Source organism: Ambystoma mexicanum, chromosome 1p (assembly GCF_040938575.1).
Source record: "Ambystoma mexicanum isolate Mex_15411 chromosome 1p, UKY_AmexF1_1, whole genome shotgun sequence".
In the NCBI taxonomy this organism is placed as follows: Eukaryota; Metazoa; Chordata; class Amphibia; order Caudata; family Ambystomatidae; genus Ambystoma; species Ambystoma mexicanum.
This window is the reverse complement of record NC_090921.1, coordinates 1,474,925,604-1,474,948,236: the sequence shown is the minus strand read 5'-3', so window position 1 is coordinate 1,474,948,236 and position 22,633 is coordinate 1,474,925,604. Positions and strand designations below refer to the sequence as shown.

The 22,633-nt window shown below is 42.6% G+C and overlaps 27 non-coding genes across 27 annotated transcripts; all 27 read right to left on the bottom strand.

Annotated features, from left to right (window-relative positions):
- Positions 1-1,003: 1,003 nt before the first annotated feature.
- TRNAI-AAU (transfer RNA isoleucine (anticodon AAU)) lies at positions 1,004-1,077 on the bottom strand. Its single transcript has one exon. It is a non-coding gene; the product is annotated as a tRNA-Ile (tRNA).
- Positions 1,078-1,798: 721 nt separating this feature from the next.
- TRNAI-AAU (transfer RNA isoleucine (anticodon AAU)) lies at positions 1,799-1,872 on the bottom strand. Its single transcript has one exon. It is a non-coding gene; the product is annotated as a tRNA-Ile (tRNA).
- Positions 1,873-2,548: 676 nt separating this feature from the next.
- TRNAI-AAU (transfer RNA isoleucine (anticodon AAU)) lies at positions 2,549-2,622 on the bottom strand. The gene has a single exon. It is a non-coding gene; the product is annotated as a tRNA-Ile (tRNA).
- A 1,005-nt stretch (positions 2,623-3,627) lies between these two features.
- TRNAI-AAU (transfer RNA isoleucine (anticodon AAU)) lies at positions 3,628-3,701 on the bottom strand. The gene has a single exon. It is a non-coding gene; the product is annotated as a tRNA-Ile (tRNA).
- A 724-nt stretch (positions 3,702-4,425) lies between these two features.
- Positions 4,426-4,499, bottom strand: TRNAI-AAU (transfer RNA isoleucine (anticodon AAU)). Its single transcript has one exon. It is a non-coding gene; the product is annotated as a tRNA-Ile (tRNA).
- Positions 4,500-5,175: 676 nt separating this feature from the next.
- TRNAI-AAU (transfer RNA isoleucine (anticodon AAU)) lies at positions 5,176-5,249 on the bottom strand. Its single transcript has one exon. It is a non-coding gene; the product is annotated as a tRNA-Ile (tRNA).
- Positions 5,250-5,974: 725 nt separating this feature from the next.
- Positions 5,975-6,048, bottom strand: TRNAI-AAU (transfer RNA isoleucine (anticodon AAU)). Its single transcript has one exon. It is a non-coding gene; the product is annotated as a tRNA-Ile (tRNA).
- Positions 6,049-6,724: 676 nt separating this feature from the next.
- Positions 6,725-6,798, bottom strand: TRNAI-AAU (transfer RNA isoleucine (anticodon AAU)). The gene has a single exon. It is a non-coding gene; the product is annotated as a tRNA-Ile (tRNA).
- A 632-nt stretch (positions 6,799-7,430) lies between these two features.
- Positions 7,431-7,504, bottom strand: TRNAI-AAU (transfer RNA isoleucine (anticodon AAU)). Its single transcript has one exon. It is a non-coding gene; the product is annotated as a tRNA-Ile (tRNA).
- A 725-nt stretch (positions 7,505-8,229) lies between these two features.
- Positions 8,230-8,303, bottom strand: TRNAI-AAU (transfer RNA isoleucine (anticodon AAU)). The gene has a single exon. It is a non-coding gene; the product is annotated as a tRNA-Ile (tRNA).
- A 1,005-nt stretch (positions 8,304-9,308) lies between these two features.
- TRNAI-AAU (transfer RNA isoleucine (anticodon AAU)) lies at positions 9,309-9,382 on the bottom strand. The gene has a single exon. It is a non-coding gene; the product is annotated as a tRNA-Ile (tRNA).
- A 724-nt stretch (positions 9,383-10,106) lies between these two features.
- TRNAI-AAU (transfer RNA isoleucine (anticodon AAU)) lies at positions 10,107-10,180 on the bottom strand. The gene has a single exon. It is a non-coding gene; the product is annotated as a tRNA-Ile (tRNA).
- Positions 10,181-10,812: 632 nt separating this feature from the next.
- Positions 10,813-10,886, bottom strand: TRNAI-AAU (transfer RNA isoleucine (anticodon AAU)). The gene has a single exon. It is a non-coding gene; the product is annotated as a tRNA-Ile (tRNA).
- A 396-nt stretch (positions 10,887-11,282) lies between these two features.
- Positions 11,283-11,356, bottom strand: TRNAI-AAU (transfer RNA isoleucine (anticodon AAU)). Its single transcript has one exon. It is a non-coding gene; the product is annotated as a tRNA-Ile (tRNA).
- Positions 11,357-12,361: 1,005 nt separating this feature from the next.
- TRNAI-AAU (transfer RNA isoleucine (anticodon AAU)) lies at positions 12,362-12,435 on the bottom strand. The gene has a single exon. It is a non-coding gene; the product is annotated as a tRNA-Ile (tRNA).
- A 716-nt stretch (positions 12,436-13,151) lies between these two features.
- Positions 13,152-13,225, bottom strand: TRNAI-AAU (transfer RNA isoleucine (anticodon AAU)). The gene has a single exon. It is a non-coding gene; the product is annotated as a tRNA-Ile (tRNA).
- Positions 13,226-13,773: 548 nt separating this feature from the next.
- On the bottom strand, positions 13,774-13,847 carry TRNAI-AAU (transfer RNA isoleucine (anticodon AAU)). Its single transcript has one exon. It is a non-coding gene; the product is annotated as a tRNA-Ile (tRNA).
- A 725-nt stretch (positions 13,848-14,572) lies between these two features.
- Positions 14,573-14,646, bottom strand: TRNAI-AAU (transfer RNA isoleucine (anticodon AAU)). The gene has a single exon. It is a non-coding gene; the product is annotated as a tRNA-Ile (tRNA).
- A 1,005-nt stretch (positions 14,647-15,651) lies between these two features.
- On the bottom strand, positions 15,652-15,725 carry TRNAI-AAU (transfer RNA isoleucine (anticodon AAU)). Its single transcript has one exon. It is a non-coding gene; the product is annotated as a tRNA-Ile (tRNA).
- Positions 15,726-16,449: 724 nt separating this feature from the next.
- TRNAI-AAU (transfer RNA isoleucine (anticodon AAU)) lies at positions 16,450-16,523 on the bottom strand. The gene has a single exon. It is a non-coding gene; the product is annotated as a tRNA-Ile (tRNA).
- A 725-nt stretch (positions 16,524-17,248) lies between these two features.
- On the bottom strand, positions 17,249-17,322 carry TRNAI-AAU (transfer RNA isoleucine (anticodon AAU)). Its single transcript has one exon. It is a non-coding gene; the product is annotated as a tRNA-Ile (tRNA).
- A 1,005-nt stretch (positions 17,323-18,327) lies between these two features.
- TRNAI-AAU (transfer RNA isoleucine (anticodon AAU)) lies at positions 18,328-18,401 on the bottom strand. Its single transcript has one exon. It is a non-coding gene; the product is annotated as a tRNA-Ile (tRNA).
- Positions 18,402-19,125: 724 nt separating this feature from the next.
- Positions 19,126-19,199, bottom strand: TRNAI-AAU (transfer RNA isoleucine (anticodon AAU)). The gene has a single exon. It is a non-coding gene; the product is annotated as a tRNA-Ile (tRNA).
- A 725-nt stretch (positions 19,200-19,924) lies between these two features.
- On the bottom strand, positions 19,925-19,998 carry TRNAI-AAU (transfer RNA isoleucine (anticodon AAU)). Its single transcript has one exon. It is a non-coding gene; the product is annotated as a tRNA-Ile (tRNA).
- Positions 19,999-20,546: 548 nt separating this feature from the next.
- Positions 20,547-20,621, bottom strand: TRNAI-AAU (transfer RNA isoleucine (anticodon AAU)). Its single transcript has one exon. It is a non-coding gene; the product is annotated as a tRNA-Ile (tRNA).
- A 725-nt stretch (positions 20,622-21,346) lies between these two features.
- On the bottom strand, positions 21,347-21,420 carry TRNAI-AAU (transfer RNA isoleucine (anticodon AAU)). The gene has a single exon. It is a non-coding gene; the product is annotated as a tRNA-Ile (tRNA).
- Positions 21,421-21,968: 548 nt separating this feature from the next.
- TRNAI-AAU (transfer RNA isoleucine (anticodon AAU)) lies at positions 21,969-22,042 on the bottom strand. The gene has a single exon. It is a non-coding gene; the product is annotated as a tRNA-Ile (tRNA).
- Between the last annotated feature and the right edge of the window lie 591 nt (positions 22,043-22,633).

Below are 22,633 nucleotides of genomic sequence, written 5' to 3'. Positions count from 1 at the left end.
CTGAGAGTCTTTTTCCCTTGGAAAAAAATGCCTAACTCATTTACACATAAAACCCTTATCCTCACAACAACCTAAAGAAAAACTTCATGTGATCTGAAGGAAATTCATGAATATGACAATTATCTTCAAACTGACTTGTATCCTGCATCACATTTAAGTAGAACTGGGACAAAGAAGGTTAAATGCATCTCATTGGTCATTTCCCACAGCAGTACTGACCTGTGACCATTTATGGACTGCTGCTTCCAACAAAACAGCAAACTTGTCATAGTAAATCTAAAGCTGTGGGTGGGAATTCTGCATCAATCTCATGCTTCTGCAGAAATATTTCCCAAATTGACAAAGTGGCCAATACTGGGATCAAATTCGCTAACTTGGCGTGATTAGCACCATGCTCAGTCAGAAAAAGTATGCCTTCTGACTGGAGCATAGGAGGGAGGCCAGTTGCAGGGGGGGGTTTTCTTCCCTTGAAAGAAAATGCCTAACTCATTCACAAATACAACCCTTATCCTCACAACAACATTGGTTATGTCCGCAGTAGTACTGACCCGTGACTATGTATGCAGAGCTGCTTCCAACAAAACAGCAATCTTGTGTTAGTAACTCTAAAGCTGTGAGTGCCAATTCTGCATCAATCTCATCCTTCTGCAGAAATATTTCCCAAATTGACAAAGTGGCCAATACTGGGATCAAATTCGCTAACTTGGCGTGATTAGCACCATGCTCAGTCAGAAAAAGTAAGCCTTCTGACTGGAGCATAGGAGGGAGGCCAGTTGCAGGGGGGAGTTATCTTCCCTTGAAAGAAAATGCCTAACTCATTCACAAATACAACCCTTATCCTCACAACAACATTGGTTATGTCCGCAGCAGTACTGACCCGTGACTATGTATGCACAGCTGCTTCCAACAAAACAGCAATCTTGTGTTAGTAACTCTAAAGCTGTGAGTGCCAATTCTGCATCAATCTCATGCTTCTGCAGAAATATTTCCCAAAATGACAAAGTGGCCAATACGGGGATCGAACCCGTGACCTTGGCGTTATTAGCACCACGCTCTAACCAACTGAGCTAACCGGCCAGCTGAGAGGCATATTTCTAACTGGAGCATAAGAGGGAGGCCAGTTGCAGGGGGATTTTTTCTTCCCTTGGAAAAAAAATGCCTAACTCATTCACACAGACAACCCTTATCCTCACAACAACCTAAAGAAAAACTCCATGTGATCTGAAGGAAATACATGAATATTACAATTATCTTCAAACTGACTTGTGGCCTGCATCACATTTAAGTAGTACTGCGACAAAGAAGGTTAAATGCATCTCATTGGTCATTTCCCACAGCAGTACTGACCTGTGACCATTTATGGACTGCTGCTTCCAACAAAACAGCAAACTTGTCATAGTAAATCTAAAGCTGTGGGTGGGAATTCTGCATCAATCTAATGCTTCTGCAGACATTTTTCCCAAATTGACAAAGTGGCCAATACTGGGATCAAATTCGCTAACTTGGCGTGATTAGCACCATGCTCAGTCAGAAAAAGTATGCTTCTGACTGGAGCATAGGAGGGAGGCCAGTTGCAGTTGGGAGTTTTCTTTCCTTGAAAGAAAATGCCTAACTCATTCACAAATACAACCCTTATCCTCACAACATTGGTTATGTCCGCAGCAGTACTGACCCGTGACTATGTATGCACAGCTGCTTCCAACAAAACAGCAATCTTGTGTTAGTAACTCTAAAGCTGTGAGTGCCAATTCTGCATCAATCTCATCCTTCTGCAGAAATATTTCCCAAAATGACAAAGTGGCCAATACGGGGATCGAACCCGTGACCTTGGCGTTATTAGCACCACGCTCTAACCAACTGAGCTAACCGGCCAGCTGAGAGTCTTTTTCCCTTGGAAAAAAATGCCTAACTCATTCACACATAAAACCCTTATCCTCACAACAACCTAAAGAAAAACTACATGTGATCTGAAGGAAATTCATGAATATGACAATTATCTTCAAACTGACTTGTATCCTGCATCACATTTAAGTAGAACTGGGACAAAGAAGGTTAAATGCATCTCATTGGTCATTTCCCACAGCAGTACTGACCTGTGACCATTTATGGACTGCTGCTTCCAACAAAACAGCAAACTAGTCATAGTAAATCTAAAGCTGTGGGTGGGAATTCTGCATCAATCTCATGCTTCTGCAGAAATATTTCCCAAATTGACAGAGTGGCCAATACTGGGATCAAATTCGCTAACTTGGCGTGATTAGCACCATGCTCAGTCAGAAAAAGTATGCCTTCTGACTGGAGCATAGGAGGGAGGCCAGTTGCAGGGGGGAGTTTTCTTCCCTTGAAAGAAAATGCCTAACTCATTCACAAATACAACCCTTATCCTCACAACAACATTGGTTATGTCCGCAGCAGTACTGACCCGTGACTATGTATGCACAGCTGCTTCCAACAAAACAGCAATCTTGTGTTAGTAACTCTAAAGCTGTGAGTGCCAATTCTGCATCAATCTCATCCTTCTGCAGAAATATTTCCCAAAATGACAAAGTGGCCAATACGGGGATCGAACCCGTGACCTTGGCGTTATTAGCACCACGCTCTAACCAACTGAGCTAACCGGCCAGCTGAGAGTCTTTTTCCCTTGGAAAAAAATGCCTAACTCATTCACACATAAAACCCTTATCCTCACAACAACCTAAAGAAAAACTACATGTGATCTGAAGGAAATTCATGAATATGACAATTATCTTCAAACTGACTTGTATCCTGCATCACATTTAAGTAGAACTGGGACAAAGAAGGTTAAATGCATCTCATTGGTCATTTCCCACAGCAGTACTGACCTGTGACCATTTATGGACTGCTGATTCCAACAAAACAGCAAACTTGTCATAGTAAATCTAAAGCTGTGGGTGGGAATTCTGCATCAATCTCATGCTTCTGCAGAAATATTTCCCAAATTGACAAAGTGGCCAATACTGGGATCAAATTCGCTAACTTGGCGTGATTAGCACCATGCTCAGTCAGAAAAAGTATGCCTTCTGACTGGAGCATAGGAGGGAGGCCAGTTGCAGGGGGGAGTTTTCTTCCCTTGAAAGAAAATGCCTAACTCATTCACAAATACAACCCTTATCCTCACAACAACATTGGTTATGTCCGCAGTAGTACTGACCCGTGACTATGTATGCAGAGCTGCTTCCAACAAAACAGCAATCTTGTGTTAGTAACTCTAAAGCTGTGAGTGCCAATTCTGCATCAATCTCATCCTTCTGCAGAAATATTTCCCAAATTGACAAAGTGGCCAATACTGGGATCAAATTCGCTAACTTGGCGTGATTAGCACCATGCTCAGTCAGAAAAAGTAAGCCTTCTGACTGGAGCATAGGAGGGAGGCCAGTTGCAGGGGGGAGTTTTCTTCCCTTGAAAGAAAATGCCTAACTCATTCACAAATACAACCCTTATCCTCACAACAACATTGGTTATGTCCGCAGCAGTACTGACCCGTGACTATGTATGCACAGCTGCTTCCAACAAAACAGCAATCTTGTGTTAGTAACTCTAAAGCTGTGAGTGCCAATTCTGCATCAATCTCATGCTTCTGCAGAAATATTTCCCAAAATGACAAAGTGGCCAATACGGGGATCGAACCCGTGACCTTGGCGTTATTAGCACCACGCTCTAACCAACTGAGCTAACCGGCCAGCTGAGAGGCATATTTCTAACTGGAGCATAAGAGGGAGGCCAGTTGCAGGGGGATTTTTTCTTCCCTTGGAAAAAAAATGCCTAACTCATTCACACAGACAACCCTTATCCTCACAACAACCTAAAGAAAAACTCCATGTGATCTGAAGGAAATACATGAATATTACAATTATCTTCAAACTGACTTGTGGCCTGCATCACATTTAAGTAGTACTGCGACAAAGAAGGTTAAATGCATCTCATTGGTCATTTCCCACAGCAGTACTGACCTGTGACCATTTATGGACTGCTGCTTCCAACAAAACAGCAAACTTGTCATAGTAAATCTAAAGCTGTGGGTGGGAATTCTGCATCAATCTAATGCTTCTGCAGACATTTTTCCCAAATTGACAAAGTGGCCAATACTGGGATCAAATTCGCTAACTTGGCGTGATTAGCACCATGCTCAGTCAGAAAAAGTATGCTTCTGACTGGAGCATAGGAGGGAGGCCAGTTGCAGGGGGGAGTTTTCTTTCCTTGAAAGAAAATGCCTAACTCATTCACAAATACAACCCTTATCCTCACAACAACATTGGTTATGTCCGCAGCAGTACTGACCCGTGACTATGTATGCACAGCTGCTTCCAACAAAACAGCAATCTTGTGTTAGTAACTCTAAAGCTGTGAGTGCCAATTCTGCATCAATCTCATCCTTCTGCAGAAATATTTCCCAAAATGACAAAGTGGCCAATACGGGGATCGAACCCGTGACCTTGGCGTTATTAGCACCACGCTCTAACCAACTGAGCTAACCGGCCAGCTGAGAGTCTTTTTCCCTTGGAAAAAAATGCCTAACTCATTCACACATAAAACCCTTATCCTCACAACAACCTAAAGAAAAACTACATGTGATCTGAAGGAAATTCATGAATATGACAATTATCTTCAAACTGACTTGTATCCTGCATCACATTTAAGTAGAACTGGGACAAAGAAGGTTAAATGCATCTCATTGGTCATTTCCCACAGCAGTACTGACCTGTGACCATTTATGGACTGCTGATTCCAACAAAACAGCAAACTTGTCATAGTAAATCTAAAGCTGTGGGTGGGAATTCTGCATCAATCTCATGCTTCTGCAGAAATATTTCCCAAATTGACAAAGTGGCCAATACTGGGATCAAATTCGCTAACTTGGCGTGATTAGCACCATGCTCAGTCAGAAAAAGTATGCCTTCTGACTGGAGCATAGGAGGGAGGCCAGTTGCAGGGGGGAGTTTTCTTCCCTTGAAAGAAAATGCCTAACTCATTCACAAATACAACCCTTATCCTCACAACAACATTGGTTATGTCCGCAGTAGTACTGACCCGTGACTATGTATGCAGAGCTGCTTCCAACAAAACAGCAATCTTGTGTTAGTAACTCTAAAGCTGTGAGTGCCAATTCTGCATCAATCTCATCCTTCTGCAGAAATATTTCCCAAAATGACAAAGTGGCCAATACGGGGATCGAACCCGTGACCTTGGCGTTATTAGCACCACGCTCTAACCAACTGAGCTAACCAGCCAGCTGAGAGGAATATTTCTGACTGGACCATAAGAGGGAGGCCAGTTGCAGGGGGATTTTTTCTTCCCTTGGAAAAAAAATGCCTAACTCATTCACACATAAAACCCTTATCCTCACAACAACCTAAAGAAAAACTACATGTGATCTGAAGGAAATTCATGAATATGACAATTATCTTCAAACTGACTTGTAGCCTGCATCACATTTAAGTAGAACTGGGACAAAGAAGGTTAAATGCATCTCATTGGTCATTTCCCACAGCAGTACTGACCTGTGACCATTTATGGACTGCTGCTTCCAACAAAACAGCAAACTAGTCATAGTAAATCTAAAGCTGTGGGTGGGAATTCTGCATCAATCTCATGCTTCTGCAGAAATATTTCCCAAATTGACAAAGTGGCCAATACTGGGATCAAATTCGCTAACTTGGCTTGATTAGAACCATGCTCAGTCAGAAAAAGTATGCCTTCTGACTGGAGCATAGGAGGGGGGCCAGTTGCAGGGGGGAGTTTTCTTCCTTTGAAAGAAAATGCCTAACTCATTCACAAATACAACCCTTATCCTCACAACAACATTGGTTATGTCCGCAGCAGTACTGACCCGTGACTATGTATGCACAGCTGCTTCCAACAAAACAGCAATCTTGTGTTAGTAACTCTAAAGCTGTGAGTGCCAATTCTGCATCAATCTCATCCTTCTGCAGAAATATTTCCCAAAATGACAAAGTGGCCAATACGGGGATCGAACCCGTGACCTTGGCGTTATTAGCACCACGCTCTAACCAACTGAGCTAACCGGCCAGCTGAGAGTCTTTTTCCCTTGGAAAAAAATGCCTAACTCATTCACACATAAAACCCTTATCCTCACAACAACCTAAAGAAAAACTACATGTGATCTGAAGGAAATTCATGAATATGACAATTATCTTCAAACTGACTTGTATCCTGCATCACATTTAAGTAGAACTGGGACAAAGAAGGTTAAATGCATCTCATTGGTCATTTCCCACAGCAGTACTGACCTGTGACCATTTATGGACTGCTGATTCCAACAAAACAGCAAACTTGTCATAGTAAATCTAAAGCTGTGGGTGGGAATTCTGCATCAATCTCATGCTTCTGCAGAAATATTTCCCAAATTGACAAAGTGGCCAATACTGGGATCAAATTCGCTAACTTGGCGTGATTAGCACCATGCTCAGTCAGAAAAAGTATGCCTTCTGACTGGAGCATAGGAGGGAGGCCAGTTGCAGGGGGGAGTTTTCTTCCCTTGAAAGAAAATGCCTAACTCATTCACAAATACAACCCTTATCCTCACAACAACATTGGTTATCTCCGCAGCAGTACTGACCCGTGACTATGTATGCACAGCTGCTTCCAACAAAACAGCAATCTTGTGTTAGTAACTCTAAAGCTGTGAGTGCCAATTCCGCATCAATCTCATGCTTCTGCAGAAATATTTCCCAAAATGACAAAGTGGCCAATACGGGGATCGAACCCGTGACCTTGGCGTTATTAGCACCACGCTCTAACCAACTGAGCTAACCGGCCAGCTGAGAGATATATTTCTAACTGGAGCATAAGAGGGAGGCCAGTTGCAGGGGGATTTTTTCTTCCCTTGGAAAAAAAATGCCTAACTCATTCACACAGACAACCCTTATCCTCACAACAACCTAAAGAAAAACTCCATGTGATCTGAAGGAAATTCATGAATATTACAATTATCTTCAAACTGACTTTATGGACTGCTGCTTCCAACAAAACAGCAAACTTGTCATAGTAAATCTAAAGCTGTGGGTGGGAATTCTGCATCAATCTCATGCTTCTGCAGAAATATTTCCCAAATTGACAAAGTGGCCAATACTGGGATCAAATTCGCTAACTTGGCGTGATTAGCACCATGCTCAGTCAGAAAAAGTATGCCTTCTGACTGGAGCATAGGAGGGAGGCCAGTTGCAGGGGGGAGTTTTCTTCCCTTGAAAGAAAATGCCTAACTCATTCACAAATACAACCCTTATCCTCACAACAACATTGGTTATGTCCGCAGTAGTACTGACCCGTGACTATGTATGCAGAGCTGCTTCCAACAAAACAGCAATCTTGTGTTAGTAACTCTAAAGCTGTGAGTGCCAATTCTGCATCAATCTCATCCTTCTGCAGAAATATTTCCCAAAATGACAAAGTGGCCAATACGGGGATCGAACCCGTGACCTTGGCGTTATTAGCACCACGCTCTAACAAACTGAGCTAACCGGCCAGCTGAGAGGAATATTTCTGACTGGACCATAAGAGGGAGGCCAGTTGCAGGGGGATTTTTTCTTCCCTTGGAAAAAAAATGCCTAACTCATTCACACATAAAACCCTTATCCTCACAACAACCTAAAGAAAAACTACATGTGATCTGAAGGAAATTCATGAATATGACAATTATCTTCAAACTGACTTGTAGCCTGCATCACATTTAAGTAGAACTGGGACAAAGAAGGTTAAATGCATCTCATTGGTCATTTCCCACAGCAGTACTGACCTGTGACCATTTATGGACTGCTGCTTCCAACAAAACAGCAAACTAGTCATAGTAAATCTAAAGCTGTGGGTGGGAATTCTGCATCAATCTCATGCTTCTGCAGAAATATTTCCCAAATTGACAAAGTGGCCAATACTGGGATCAAATTCGCTAACTTGGCTTGATTAGAACCATGCTCAGTCAGAAAAAGTATGCCTTCTGACTGGAGCATAGGAGGGAGGCCAGTTGCAGGGGGGAGTTTTCTTCCTTTGAAAGAAAATGCCTAACTCATTCACAAATACAACCCTTATCCTCACAACAACATTGGTTATGTCCGCAGCAGTACTGACCCGTGACTATGTATGCACAGCTGCTTCCAACAAAACAGCAATCTTGTGTTAGTAACTCTAAAGCTGTGAGTGCCAATTCTGCATCAATCTCATCCTTCTGCAGAAATATTTCCCAAAATGACAAAGTGGCCAATACGGGGATCGAACCCGTGACCTTGGCGTTATTAGCACCACGCTCTAACCAACTGAGCTAACCGGCCAGCTGAGAGTCTTTTACCCTTGGAAAAAAATGCCTAACTCATTCACACATAAAACCCTTATCCTCACAACAACCTAAAGAAAAACTACATGTGATCTGAAGGAAATTCATGAATATGACAATTATCTTCAAACTGACTTGTATCCTGCATCACATTTAAGTAGAACTGGGACAAAGAAGGTTAAATGCATCTCATTGGTCATTTCCCACAGCAGTACTGACCTGTGACCATTTATGGACTGCTGATTCCAACAAAACAGCAAACTTGTCATAGTAAATCTAAAGCTGTGGGTGGGAATTCTGCATCAATCTCATGCTTCTGCAGAAATATTTCCCAAATTGACAAAGTGGCCAATACTGGGATCAAATTCGCTAACTTGGCGTGATTAGCACCATGCTCAGTCAGAAAAAGTATGCCTTCTGACTGGAGCATAGGAGGGAGGCCAGTTGCAGGGGGGAGTTTTCTTCCCTTGAAAGAAAATGCCTAACTCATTCACAAATACAACCCTTATCCTCACAACAACATTGGTTATGTCCGCAGTAGTACTGACCCGTGACTATGTATGCAGAGCTGCTTCCAACAAAACAGCAATCTTGTGTTAGTAACTCTAAAGCTGTGAGTGCCAATTCTGCATCAATCTCATCCTTCTGCAGAAATATTTCCCAAATTGACAAAGTGGCCAATACTGGGATCAAATTCGCTAACTTGGCGTGATTAGCACCATGCTCAGTCAGAAAAAGTAAGCCTTCTGACTGGAGCATAGGAGGGAGGCCAGTTGCAGGGGGGAGTTTTCTTCCCTTGAAAGAAAATGCCTAACTCATTCACAAATACAACCCTTATCCTCACAACAACATTGGTTATGTCCGCAGCAGTACTGACCCGTGACTATGTATGCACAGCTGCTTCCAACAAAACAGCAATCTTGTGTTAGTAACTCTAAAGCTGTGAGTGCCAATTCTGCATCAATCTCATGCTTCTGCAGAAATATTTCCCAAAAGGACAAAGTGGCCAATACGGGGATCGAACCCGTGACCTTGGCGTTATTAGCACCACGCTCTAACCAACTGAGCTAACCGGCCAGCTGAGAAATATATTTCTAACTGGAGCATAAGAGGGAGGCCAGTTGCAGGGGGATTTTTTCTTCCCTTGGAAAAAAATGCCTAACTCATTCACACAGACAACCCTTATCCTTAAAACAACCTAAAGAAAAACTCCATGTGATCTGAAGGAAATTCATGAATATTACAATTATCTTCAAACTGACTTGTGGCCTGCATCACATTTAAGTAGTACTGCGACAAAGAAGGTTAAATGCATCTCATTGGTCATTTCCCACAGCAGTACTGACCTGTGACCATTTATGGACTGCTGCTTCCAACAAAACAGCAAACTTGTCATAGTAAATCTAAAGCTGTGGGTGGGAATTCTGCATCAATCTCATGCTTCTGCAGAAATATTTCCCAAATTGACAAAGTGGCCAATACTGGGATCAAATTCGCTAACTTGGCGTGATTAGCACCATGCTCAGTCAGAAAAAGTATGCCTTCTGACTGGAGCATAGGAGGGAGGCCAGTTGCAGGGGGGAGTTTTCTTCCCTTGAAAGAAAATGCCTAACTCATTCACAAATACAACCCTTATCCTCACAACAACATTGGTTATCTCCGCAGCAGTACTGACCCGTGACTATGTATGCACAGCTGCTTCCAACAAAACAGCAATCTTGTGTTAGTAACTCTAAAGCTGTGAGTGCCAATTCCGCATCAATCTCATGCTTCTGCAGAAATATTTCCCAAAATGACAAAGTGGCCAATACGGGGATCGAACCCGTGACCTTGGCGTTATTAGCACCACGCTCTAACCAACTGAGCTAACCGGCCAGCTGAGAGATATATTTCTAACTGGAGCATAAGAGGGAGGCCAGTTGCAGGGGGATTTTTTCTTCCCTTGGAAAAAAAATGCCTAACTCATTCACACAGACAACCCTTATCCTCACAACAACCTAAAGAAAAACTCCATGTGATCTGAAGGAAATTCATGAATATTACAATTATCTTCAAACTGACTTTATGGACTGCTGCTTCCAACAAAACAGCAAACTTGTCATAGTAAATCTAAAGCTGTGGGTGGGAATTCTGCATCAATCTCATGCTTCTGCAGAAATATTTCCCAAATTGACAAAGTGGCCAATACTGGGATCAAATTCGCTAACTTGGCGTGATTAGCACCATGCTCAGTCAGAAAAAGTATGCCTTCTGACTGGAGCATAGGAGGGAGGCCAGTTGCAGGGGGGAGTTTTCTTCCCTTGAAAGAAAATGCCTAACTCATTCACAAATACAACCCTTATCCTCACAACAACATTGGTTATGTCCGCAGTAGTACTGACCCGTGACTATGTATGCAGAGCTGCTTCCAACAAAACAGCAATCTTGTGTTAGTAACTCTAAAGCTGTGAGTGCCAATTCTGCATCAATCTCATCCTTCTGCAGAAATATTTCCCAAAATGACAAAGTGGCCAATACGGGGATCGAACCCGTGACCTTGGCGTTATTAGCACCACGCTCTAACAAACTGAGCTAACCGGCCAGCTGAGAGGAATATTTCTGACTGGACCATAAGAGGGAGGCCAGTTGCAGGGGGATTTTTTCTTCCCTTGGAAAAAAAATGCCTAACTCATTCACACATAAAACCCTTATCCTCACAACAACCTAAAGAAAAACTACATGTGATCTGAAGGAAATTCATGAATATGACAATTATCTTCAAACTGACTTGTAGCCTGCATCACATTTAAGTAGAACTGGGACAAAGAAGGTTAAATGCATCTCATTGGTCATTTCCCACAGCAGTACTGACCTGTGACCATTTATGGACTGCTGCTTCCAACAAAACAGCAAACTAGTCATAGTAAATCTAAAGCTGTGGGTGGGAATTCTGCATCAATCTCATCCTTCTGCAGAAATATTTCCCAAAATGACAAAGTGGCCAATACGGGGATCGAACCCGTGACCTTGGCGTTATTAGCACCACGCTCTAACCAACTGAGCTAACCGGCCAGCTGAGAGTCTTTTACCCTTGGAAAAAAATGCCTAACTCATTCACACATAAAACCCTTATCCTCACAACAACCTAAAGAAAAACTACATGTGATCTGAAGGAAATTCATGAATATGACAATTATCTTCAAACTGACTTGTATCCTGCATCACATTTAAGTAGAACTGGGACAAAGAAGGTTAAATGCATCTCATTGGTCATTTCCCACAGCAGTACTGACCTGTGACCATTTATGGACTGCTGATTCCAACAAAACAGCAAACTTGTCATAGTAAATCTAAAGCTGTGGGTGGGAATTCTGCATCAATCTCATGCTTCTGCAGAAATATTTCCCAAATTGACAAAGTGGCCAATACTGGGATCAAATTCGCTAACTTGGCGTGATTAGCACCATGCTCAGTCAGAAAAAGTATGCCTTCTGACTGGAGCATAGGAGGGAGGCCAGTTGCAGGGGGGAGTTTTCTTCCCTTGAAAGAAAATGCCTAACTCATTCACAAATACAACCCTTATCCTCACAACAACATTGGTTATGTCCGCAGTAGTACTGACCCGTGACTATGTATGCAGAGCTGCTTCCAACAAAACAGCAATCTTGTGTTAGTAACTCTAAAGCTGTGAGTGCCAATTCTGCATCAATCTCATCCTTCTGCAGAAATATTTCCCAAATTGACAAAGTGGCCAATACTGGGATCAAATTCGCTAACTTGGCGTGATTAGCACCATGCTCAGTCAGAAAAAGTAAGCCTTCTGACTGGAGCATAGGAGGGAGGCCAGTTGCAGGGGGGAGTTTTCTTCCCTTGAAAGAAAATGCCTAACTCATTCACAAATACAACCCTTATCCTCACAACAACATTGGTTATGTCCGCAGCAGTACTGACCCGTGACTATGTATGCACAGCTGCTTCCAACAAAACAGCAATCTTGTGTTAGTAACTCTAAAGCTGTGAGTGCCAATTCTGCATCAATCTCATGCTTCTGCAGAAATATTTCCCAAAAGGACAAAGTGGCCAATACGGGGATCGAACCCGTGACCTTGGCGTTATTAGCACCACGCTCTAACCAACTGAGCTAACCGGCCAGCTGAGAAATATATTTCTAACTGGAGCATAAGAGGGAGGCCAGTTGCAGGGGGATTTTTTCTTCCCTTGGAAAAAAATGCCTAACTCATTCACACAGACAACCCTTATCCTTAAAACAACCTAAAGAAAAACTCCATGTGATCTGAAGGAAATTCATGAATATTACAATTATCTTCAAACTGACTTGTGGCCTGCATCACATTTAAGTAGTACTGCGACAAAGAAGGTTAAATGCATCTCATTGGTCATTTCCCACAGCAGTACTGACCTGTGACCATTTATGGACTGCTGCTTCCAACAAAACAGCAAACTTGTCATAGTAAATCTAAAGCTGTGGGTGGGAATTCTGCATCAATCACATGCTTCTGCAGAAATATTTCCCAAATTGACAAAGTGGCCAATACTGGGATCAAATTCGCTAACTTGGCTTGATTAGCACCATGCTCAGTCAGAAAAAGTATGCCTTCTGACTGGAGCAGAGGAGGGAGGCCAGTTGCAGGGGGGAGTTTTCTTCCTTTGAAAGAAAATGCCTAACTCATTCACAAATACAACCCTTATCCCCACAACAACATTGGTTATGTCCGCAGCAGTACTGACCCGTGACTATGTATGCACAGCTGCTTCCAACAAAACAGCAATCTTGTGTTAGTAACTCTAAAGCTGTGAGTGCCAATTCTGCATCAATCTCATCCTTCTGCAGAAATATTTCCCAAAATGACCAATACGGGTATCGAACCCGTGACCTTGGCGTTATTAGCACCACGCTCTAACCAACTGAGCTAACCGGCCAGCTGAGAGTCTTTTTCCCTTGGAAAAAAATGCCTAACTCATTCACACATAAAACCCTTATCCTCACAACAACCTAAAGAAATACTACATGTGATCTGAAGGAAATTCATTAATATGACAATTATCTTCAAACTGACTTGTATCCTGCATCACATTTAAGTAGAACTGGGACAAAGAAGGTTCTAATGCTTCTGCAGACATTTTTCCCAAATTGACAAAGTGGCCAATACTGGGATCAAATTCGCTAACTTGGCGTGATTAGCACCATGCTCAGTCAGAAAAAGTATGCTTCTGACTGGAGCATAGGAGGGAGGCCAGTTGCAGGGGGGAGTTTTCTTTCCTTGAAAGAAAATGCCTAACTCATTCACAAATACAACCCTTATCCTCACAACAACATTGGTTATGTCCGCAGCAGTACTGACCCGTGACTATGTATGCACAGCTGCTTCCAACAAAACAGCAATCTTGTGTTAGTAACTCTAAAGCTGTGAGTGCCAATTCTGCATCAATCTCATGCTTCTGCAGAAATATTTCCCAAAATGACAAAGTGGCCAATACGGGGATCGAACACGTGACCTTGGCGTTATTAGCACCACGCTCTAACCAACTGAGCTAACCGGCCAGCTGAGAGGCATATTTCTAACTGGAGCATAAGAGGGAGGCCAGTTGCAGGGGGATTTTTTCTTCCCTTGGAAAAAAAATGCCTAACTCATTCACACAGACAACCCTTATCCTCACAACAACCTAAAGAAAAACTCCATGTGATCTGAAGGAAATTCATGAATATTACAATTATCTTCAAACTGACTTGTGGCCTGCATCACATTTAAGTAGTACTGCGACAAAGAAGGTTAAATGCATCTTATTGGTCATTTCCCACAGCAGTACTGACCTGTGACCATTTATGGACTGCTGCTTCCAACAAAACAGCAAACTAGTCATAGTAAATCTAAAGCTGTGGGTGGGAATTCTGCATCAATCTCATGCTTCTGCAGAAATATTTCCCAAATTGACAAAGTGGCCAATACTGGGATCAAATTCGCTAACTTGGCTTGATTAGAACCATGCTCAGTCAGAAAAAGTATGCCTTCTGACTGGAGCATAGGAGGGAGGCCAGTTGCAGGGGGGAGTTTTCTTCCTTTGAAAGAAAATGCCTAACTCATTCACAAATACAACCCTTATCCTCACAACAACATTGGTTATGTCCGCAGCAGTACTGACCCGTGACTATGTATGCACAGCTGCTTCCAACAAAACAGCAATCTTGTGTTAGTAACTCTAAAGCTGTGAGTGCCAATTCTGCATCAATCTCATCCTTCTGCAGAAATATTTCCCAAAATGACAAAGTGGCCAATACGGGGATCGAACCCGTGACCTTGGCGTTATTAGCACCACGCTCTAACCAACTGAGCTAACCGGCCAGCTAAGAGTCTTTTTCCCTTGGAAAAAAATGCCTAACTCATTTACACATAAAACCCTTATCCTCACAACAACCTAAAGAAAAACTACATGTGATCTGAAGGAAATTCATGAATATGACAATTATCTTCAAACTGACTTGTATCCTGCATCACATTTAAGTAGAACTGGGACAAAGAAGGTTAAATGCATCTCATTGGTCATTTCCCACAGCAGTACTGACCTGTGACCATTTATGGACTGCTGCTTCCAACAAAACAGCAAACTTGTCATAGTAAATCTAAAGCTGTGGGTGGGAATTCTGCATCAATCTCATGCTTCTGCAGAAATATTTCCCAAATTGACAAAGTGGCCAATACTGGGATCAAATTCGCTAACTTGGCGTGATTAGCACCATGCTCAGTCAGAAAAAGTATGCCTTCTGACTGGAGCATAGGAGGGAGGCCAGTTGCAGGGGGGGGGTTTCTTCCCTTGAAAGAAAATGCCTAACTCATTCACAAATACAACCCTTATCCTCACAACAACATTGGTTATGTCCGCAGTAGTACTGACCCGTGACTATGTATGCAGAGCTGCTTCCAACAAAACAGCAATCTTGTGTTAGTAACTCTAAAGCTGTGAGTGCCAATTCTGCATCAATCTCATCCTTCTGCAGAAATATTTCCCAAATTGACAAAGTGGCCAATACTGGGATCAAATTCGCTAACTTGGCGTGATTAGCACCATGCTCAGTCAGAAAAAGTAAGCCTTCTGACTGGAGCATAGGAGGGAGGCCAGTTGCAGGGGGGAGTTATCTTCCCTTGAAAGAAAATGCCTAACTCATTCACAAATACAACCCTTATCCTCACAACAACATTGGTTATGTCCGCAGCAGTACTGACCCGTGACTATGTATGCACAGCTGCTTCCAACAAAACAGCAATCTTGTGTTAGTAACTCTAAAGCTGTGAGTGCCAATTCTGCATCAATCTCATGCTTCTGCAGAAATATTTCCCAAAATGACAAAGTGGCCAATACGGGGATCGAACACGTGACCTTGGCGTTATTAGCACCACGCTCTAACCAACTGAGCTAACCAGCCAGCTGAGAGGCATATTTCTAACTGGAGCATAAGAGGGAGGCCAGTTGCAGGGGGATTTTTTCTTCCCTTGGAAAAAAAATGCCTAACTCATTCACACAGACAACCCTTATCCTCACAACAACCTAAAGAAAAACTCCATGTGATCTGAAGGAAATTCATGAATATTACAATTATCTTCAAACTGACTTGTGGCCTGCATCACATTTAAGTAGTACTGCGACAAAGAAGGTTAAATGCATCTCATTGGTCATTTCCCACAGCAGTACTGACCTGTGACCATTTATGGACTGCTGCTTCCAACAAAACAGCAAACTTGTCATAGTAAATCTAAAGCTGTGGGTGGGAATTCTGCATCAATCTAATGCTTCTGCAGACATTTTTCCCAAATTGACAAAGTGGCCAATACTGGGATCAAATTCGCTAACTTGGCGTGATTAGCACCATGCTCAGTCAGAAAAAGTATGCTTCTGACTGGAGCATAGGAGGGAGGCCAGTTGCAGGGGGGAGTTTTCTTTCCTTGAAAGAAAATGCCTAGCTCATTCACAAATACAACCCTTATCCTCACAACAACATTGGTTATGTCCGCAGCAGTACTGACCCGTGACTATGTATGCACAACTGCTTCCAACAAAACAGCAATCTTGTGTTAGTAACTCTAAAGCTGTGAGTGCCAATTCTGCATCAATCTCATCCTTCTGCAGAAATATTTCCCAAACTGACAAAGTGGCCAATACGGGGATCGAACCCGTGACCTTGGCGTTATTAGCACCACGCTCTAACCAACTGAGCTAACCAGCCAGCTGAGAGGCATATTTCTGACTGGACCATAAGAGGGAGGCCAGTTGCAGGGGGATTTTTTCTTTCCTTGGAAAAAAAATGCCTAACTCATTCACACATAAAACCCTTATCCTCACAACAACCTAAAGAAAAACTACATGTGATCTGAAGGAAATTCATGAATATGACAATTATCTTCAAACTGACTTGTAGCCTGCATCACATTTAAGTAGAACTGGGACAAAGAAGGTTAAATGCATCTTATTGGTCATTTCCCACAGCAGTACTGACCTGTGACCATTTATGGACTGCTGCTTCCAACAAAACAGCAAACTAGTCATAGTAAATCTAAAGCTGTGGGTGGGAATTCTGCATCAATCTCATGCTTCTGCAGAAATATTTCCCAAATTGACAAAGTGGCCAATACTGGGATCAAATTCGCTAACTTGGCTTGATTAGAACCATGCTCAGTCAGAAAAAGTATGCCTTCTGACTGGAGCATAGGAGGGAGGCCAGTTGCAGGGGGGAGTTTTCTTCCTTTGAAAGAAAATGCCTAACTCATTCACAAATACAACCCTTATCCTCACAACAACATTGGTTATGTCCGCAGCAGTACTGACCCGTGACTATGTATGCACAGCTGCTTCCAACAAAACAGCAATCTTGTGTTAGTAACTCTAAAGCTGTGAGTGCCAATTCTGCATCAATCTCATCCTTCTGCAGAAATATTTCCCAAAATGACAAAGTGGCCAATACGGGGATCGAACCCGTGACCTTGGCGTTATTAGCACCACGCTCTAACCAACTGAGCTAACCGGCCAGCTAAGAGTCTTTTTCCCTTGGAAAAAAATGCCTAACTCATTTACACATAAAACCCTTATCCTCACAACAACCTAAAGAAAAACTACATGTGATCTGAAGGAAATTCATGAATATGACAATTATCTTCAAACTGACTTGTATCCTGCATCACATTTAAGTAGAACTGGGACAAAGAAGGTTAAATGCATCTCATTGGTCATTTCCCACAGCAGTACTGACCTGTGACCATTTATGGACTGCTGCTTCCAACAAAACAGCAAACTTGTCATAGTAAATCTAAAGCTGTGGGTGGGAATTCTGCATCAATCTCATGCTTCTGCAGAAATATTTCCCAAATTGACAAAGTGGCCAATACTGGGATCAAATTCGCTAACTTGGCGTGATTAGCACCATGCTCAGTCAGAAAAAGTATGCCTTCTGACTGGAGCATAGGAGGGAGGCCAGTTGCAGGGGGGGGTTTTCTTCCCTTGAAAGAAAATGCCTAACTCATTCATAAATACAACCCTTATCCTCACAACAACATTGGTTATGTCCGCAGTAGTACTGACCCGTGACTATGTATGCAGAGCTGCTTCCAACAAAACAGCAATCTTGTGTTAGTAACTCTAAAGCTGTGAGTGCCAATTCTGCATCAATCTCATCCTTCTGCAGAAATATTTCCCAAATTGACAAAGTGGCCAATACTGGGATCAAATTCGCTAACTTGGCGTGATTAGCACCATGCTCAGTCAGAAAAAGTAAGCCTTCTGACTGGAGCATAGGAGGGAGGCCAGTTGCAGGGGGGAGTTATCTTCCCTTGAAAGAAAATGCCTAACTCATTCACAAATACAACCCTTATCCTCACAACAACATTGGTTATGTCCGCAGCAGTACTGACCCGTGACTATGTATGCACAGCTGCTTCCAACAAAACAGCAATCTTGTGTTAGTAACTCTAAAGCTGTGAGTGCCAATTCTGCATCAATCTCATGCTTCTGCAGAAATATTTCCCAAAATGACAAAGTGGCCAATACGGGGATCGAACACGTGACCTTGGCGTTATTAGCACCACGCTCTAACCAACTGAGCTAACCAGCCAGCTGAGAGGCATATTTCTAACTGGAGCATAAGAGGGAGGCCAGTTGCAGGGGGATTTTTTCTTCCCTTGGAAAAAAAATGCCTAACTCATTCACACAGACAACCCTTATCCTCACAACAACCTAAAGAAAAACTCCATGTGATCTGAAGGAAATTCATGAATATTACAATTATCTTCAAACTGACTTGTGGCCTGCATCACATTTAAGTAGTACTGCGACAAAGAAGGTTAAATGCATCTCATTGGTCATTTCCCACAGCAGTACTGACCTGTGACCATTTATGGACTGCTGCTTCCAACAAAACAGCAAACTTGTCATAGTAAATCTAAAGCTGTGGGTGGGAATTCTGCATCAATCTAATGCTTCTGCAGACATTTTTCCCAAATTGACAAAGTGGCCAATACTGGGATCAAATTCGCTAACTTGGCGTGATTAGCACCATGCTCAGTCAGAAAAAGTATGCTTCTGACTGGAGCATAGGAGGGAGGCCAGTTGCAGGGGGGAGTTTTCTTTCCTTGAAAGAAAATGCCTAGCTCATTCACAAATACAACCCTTATCCTCACAACAACATTGGTTATGTCCGCAGCAGTACTGACCCGTGACTATGTATGCACAACTGCTTCCAACAAAACAGCAATCTTGTGTTAGTAACTCTAAAGCTGTGAGTGCCAATTCTGCATCAATCTCATCCTTCTGCAGAAATATTTCCCAAACTGACAAAGTGGCCAATACGGGGATCAAACCCGTGATCTTGGCGTTATTAGCACCACGCTCTAACCAACTGAGCTAACCAGCCAGCTGAGAGGCATATTTCTGACTGGACCATAAGAGGGAGGCCAGTTGCAGGGGGATTTTTTCTTTCCTTGGAAAAAAAATGCCTAACTCATTCACACATAAAACCCTTATCCTCACAACAACCTAAAGAGAAACTACATGTGATCTGAAGGAAATTCATGAATATGACAATTATCTTCAAACTGACTTGTAGCCTGCATCACATTTAAGTAGAACTGGGACAAAGAAGGTTAAATGCATCTCATTGGTCATTTCCCACAGCAGTACTGACCTGTGACCATTTATGGACTGCTGCTTCCAACAAAACAGCAAACTAGTCATAGTAAATCTAAAGCTGTCGGTGGGAATTCTGCATCAATCACATGCTTCTGCAGAAATATTTCCCAAATTGACAAAGTGGCCAATACTGGGATCAAATTCGCTAACTTGGCTTGATTAGCACCATGCTCAGTCAGAAAAAGTATGCCTTCTGACTGGAGCATAGGAGGGAGGCCAGTTGCAGGGGGGAGTTTTCTTCCTTTGAAAGAAAATGCCTAACTCATTCACAAATACAACCCTTATCCTCACAACAACATTGGTTATGTCCGCAGCAGTACTGACCCGTGACTATGTATGCACAGCTGCTTCCAACAAAACAGCAATCTTGTGTTAGTAACTCTAAAGCTGTGAGTGCCAATTCTGCATCAATCTCATCCTTCTGCAGAAATATTTCCCAAAATGACAAAGTGGCCAATACGGGGATCGAACCCGTGACCTTGGCGTTATTAGCACCACGCTCTAACCAACTGAGCTAACCGGCCAGCTGAGAGTCTGTTTCCCTTGGAAAAAAATGCCTAACTCATTCACACATAAAACCCTTATCCTCACAACAACCTAAAGAAAAACTACATGTGATCTGAAGGAAATTCATGAATATGACAATTATCTTCAAACTGACTTGTATCCTGCATCACATTTAAGTAGAACTGGGACAATGAAGGTTCTAATGCTTCTGCAGACATTTTTCCCAAATTGACAAAGTGGTCAATACTGGGATCAAATTCGCTAACTTGGCGTGATTAGCACCATGCTCAGTCAGAAAAAGTATGCTTCTGACTGGAGCATAGGAGGGAGGCCAGTTGCAGGGGGGAGTTTTCTTTCCTTGAAAGAAAATGCCTAACTCATTCACAAATACAACCCTTATCCTCACAACAATATTGGTTATGTCCGCAGCAGTACTGACCCGTGACTATGTATGCACAACTGCTTCCAACAAAACAGCAATCTTGTGTTAGTAACTCTAAAGCTGTGAGTGCCAATTCTGCATCAATCTCATCCTTCTGCAGAAATATTTCCCAAAATGACAATGTGGCCAATACGGGGATCGAACCCGTGACCTTGGCGTTATTAGCACCACGCTCTAACCAACTGAGCTAAACGGGCCAGCTGAGAGGCATATTTCTGACTGGACCATAAGAGGGAGGCCAGTTGCAGGGGGATTTTTTCTTCCCTTGGAAAAAAAATGCCTAACTCATTCACACATAAAACCCTTATCCTCACAACAACCTAAAGAAAAACTACATGTGATCTGAAGGAAATTCATGAATATGACAATTATCTTCAAACTGACTTGTAGCCTGCATCACATTTAAGTAGAACTGGGACAAAGAAGGTTAAATGCATCTCATTGGTCATTTCCCACAGCAGTACTGACCTGTGACCATTTATGGACTGCTGCTTCCAACAAAACAGCAAACTAGTCATAGTAAATCTAAAGCTGTGGGTGGGAATTCTGCATCAATCACATGCTTCTGCAGAAATATTTCCCACATTGACAAAGTGGCCAATACTGGGATCAAATTCGCTAACTTGGCTTGATTAGCACCATGCTCAGTCAGAAAAAGTATGCCTTCTGACTGGAGCATAGGAGGGAGGCCAGTTGCAGGGGGGAGTTTTCTTCCTTTGAAAGAAAATGCCTAACTCATTCACAAATACAACCCTTATCCTCACAACAACATTGGTTATGTCCGCAGCAGTACTGACCCGTGACTATGTATGCACAGCTGCTTCCAACAAAACAGCAATCTTGTGTTAGTAACTCTAAAGCTGTGAGTGCCAATTCTGCATCAATCTCATCCTTCTGCAGAAATATTTCCCAAAATGACAAAGTGGCCAATACGGGGATCGAACCCGTGACCTTGGCGTTATTAGCACCACGCTCTAACCAACTGAGCTAACCGGCCAGCTGAGAGTCTTTTTCCCTTGGAAAAAAATGCCTAACTCATTCACACATAAAACCCTTATCCTCACAACAACCTAAAGAAAAACTACATGTGATCTGAAGGAAATTCATGAATATGACAATTATCTTCAAACTGACTTGTATCCTGCATCACATTTAAGTAGAACTGGGAAAAAGAAGGTTCTAATGCTTCTGCAGACATTTTTCCCAAATTGACAAAGTGGCCAATACTGGGATCAAATTCGCTAACTTGGCGTGATTAGCACCATGCTCAGTCAGAAAAAGTATGCTTCTGACTGGAGCATAGGAGGGAGGCCAGTTGCAGGGGGGAGTTTTCTTTCCTTGAAAGAAAATGCCTAACTCATTCACAAATACAACCCTTATCCTCACAACAACATTGGTTATGTCCACAGCAGTACTGACCCGTGACTATGTATGCACAGCTGCTTCCAACAAAACAGCAATCTTGTGTTAGTAACTCTAAAGCTGTGAGTGCCAATTCTGCATCAATCTCATCCTTCTGCAGAAATATTTCCCAAAATGACAAAGTGGCCAATACGGGGATCGAACCCGTGACCTTGGCGTTATTAGCACCACGCTCTAACCAACTGAGCTAACCGGCCAGCAGAGAGGAATATTTCTGACTGGACCATAAGAGGGAGGCCAGTTGCAGGGGGATTTTTTCTTCCCTTGGAAAAAAAATGCCTAACTCATTCACACATAAAACCCTTATCCTCACAACAACCTAAAGAAAAACTACATGTGATCTGAAGGAAATTCATGAATATGACAATTATCTTCAAACTGACTTGTAGCCTGCATCACATTTAAGTAGAACTGGGACAAAGAAGGTTAAATGCATCTCATTGGTCATTTCCCACAGCAGTACTGACCTGTGACCATTTATGGACTGCTGCTTCCAACAAAACAGCAAACTAGTCATAGTAAATCTAAAGCTGTGGGTGGGAATTCTGCATCAATCTCATGCTTCTGCAGAAATATTTCCCAAATTGACAAAGTGGCCAATACTGGGATCAAATTCGCTAACTTGGCTTGATTAGAACCATGCTCAGTCAGAAAAAGTATGCCTTCTGACTGGAGCATAGGAGGGAGGCCAGTTGCAGGGGGGAGTTTTCTTCCTTTGAAAGAAAATGCCTAACTCATTCACAAATACAACCCTTATCCTCACAACAACATTGGTTATGTCCGCAGCA